Here is a 2,145-nt window from a genome sequence, read left to right as displayed (position 1 = left end):
CTGTTCCTGCATCCTACAGGGACATCCTTGTCAGGTTCAGACACCTGAGAACTTATTCTGCGACAGACTTCCCCATATTTGCTTCACTGCCCTTATTATTTGTGTTTTCGTCTGTGTTAATTTTCCTTTCAGAATTGTATGTAAGGGAGAGGGGGATGAAGTGGAGGAGGTCATTCTTCAGCCGAATGGGAATTCCCCAGAGGAATGGAAATGGAGTCAGAGAGTGCCAACCAGTATAGAGGGCAGGGTATGCACAATCCCAAGAGAGAGTCATACATCTTCCATTTGGCTTGTGCTTGTCACTCATAGAAACTAAGTATGCTGCACCAGGCATACATGCTTCAATATATCTTCCTTCCTACACTGCTCATAAGATCACACCAATACCACAAGAGGTAATGATTTCCCACACAAATTCATATTAAATAGATTTTCAAACACCCATACACTTTCTACTCATCCCATGTTAGCACATACAGGACTACACTGCCTAAAAATATCATTTGTTCCTTTAGGAAATTCATGGATGGCATCTCAAACCCTGTTTTGTGGTTATAAATTACATACTGTACCTACAGAAAGCAAAAATTGGTCCCATCCTAGTCTTTAGTGCTTTCTCAATCTGGTATGTGGCTAGACGTTATTTCAGCATAGCACCTACAGTTTTAAATATATTCAAGGCGATTTTGTGTTTGGCTGGCAGTGATTAATGCTGATACTACTGCCCAGTCAGTTTGCCTCTTCAATAGCATCTTAATTTTCTAACAAATTAATTATATCAACAAATGTTTCAACTGTTTGATCAGATTTCAGTCTATTAAACTATTAGATTTCAAGCATGCAAAACTAACACAATAATATGTAATAAGCAAAGATAAAATACATATTGCCAATAAGAGGAAGAAATGCTCCCTCTGTGATTAAAATAAAGTTTCTATTAATGTTATCAGATATTCACTGAATTCCCTCTTATGAGTGATGCACAACTATTATATAGTAGGGGGAGGGAGGAATTCTATTTACATATACAATCAAATCATGAAATAAGCTATCAGGTTCATTTGTAAAATCTTTGAGAATCAAATGAAGTGAGGAGGAATAGGTTTTCAGCTACATTTGTGAAATCTTTTAGAGAGCAAAATGAAAGCACACCCTCAAAGGCGAAGAAAAAAATCACATATCTTCCCCAATATCAGGAGACATTCTAATAAGCACACATGGGAAGAGAGTAAGAAACCAAATGCATGTTTTCAAGTTTTGCTAACAACAAAGACACTGAAATTGAATATAGTGCAAAAACACACATTCATCAGATTAAGCTGTTTCAACAATGCTGGCTTATGACATTTTTCATCTTGCAACAGAGCCCAGATGTTGTCTCTTCTGCCATATAAGTGTTATTTTCCATTGGCTTCGGACAATATATGAAAGAGTCTAGTTGCATCAGACAGCATCTCCTGCCTTAATGTCGTCTTTATGGCAGGACTGTTTAACATGCTCAAAATGTTCATCTGTGTTGGTTTGCATGTTGAACAGCAAGCAACAACCATCATAATTAATTTACGGTGCTTCAGCCAAGGTGGGCAACCTGCAACCCTATGACTGCATTTAACCTTTGGCCTCATTTTATGCAATCTTCGGCTTAACGTTCAAAAGCTCTGTTCAAACGGTCAAACTCCAGGAGCAAGGCATTCTTCCCTCCGTACAGCATACATAAACAATGCACAAATGTGAGAAACAACAAAAGTAATAAAAGTAAATAAGGAGGAAAGGACTGACAGGCAACCATTCTGCAAGTTCAGCTCAAGATGGATAAGAAATGTCCACAGGACTTCTATTAAAAACTATCAGAAGAAACATTTTCATGTTTAACAACATTCTGAGACACAGGAGAATAACTTGAGGGTACCTGGTGATCCTTAAATTGTTAAACTAAGCAGGGCTATACTTGGATGGGAAAGTTCCTATGAGCACTCAGAGCTTCTTAAAAGAAAAGCAGGAAATGGGTGAATGATTGATGCTGTGGTCACACCAGCAAAATGTTTCGAAGTTACTCCTTGTGAATTTTGACACACACACCCTTTGTTTTTGTTTTCTATGCAGATGACGCAAGACCATTACTGAGTCTTTGCATCATATCCAGCC

General features: G+C 38.0%; 1 long non-coding RNA gene across 1 annotated transcript in view; it reads left to right on the top strand.

Annotated features, from left to right (window-relative positions):
* LOC144588026 (uncharacterized) overlaps positions 1 to 1,746 on the top strand; it is a 12,571-nt gene extending 10,825 nt beyond the window's left edge. Inside the window, exon 2 of the long non-coding RNA XR_013543330.1 lies at positions 1 to 1,746. This exon is cut by the window's left edge and continues 9,225 nt beyond it. This is a non-coding gene — a long non-coding RNA (uncharacterized LOC144588026).
* The last annotated feature ends 399 nt before the right edge of the window (positions 1,747 to 2,145 follow it).

Source organism: Pogona vitticeps, chromosome 3 (genome assembly GCF_051106095.1).
Source record: "Pogona vitticeps strain Pit_001003342236 chromosome 3, PviZW2.1, whole genome shotgun sequence".
Lineage (NCBI taxonomy): Eukaryota > Metazoa > Chordata > Lepidosauria > Squamata > Agamidae > Pogona > Pogona vitticeps.
This window is presented reverse-complemented; position numbering and strand designations above follow the sequence as displayed.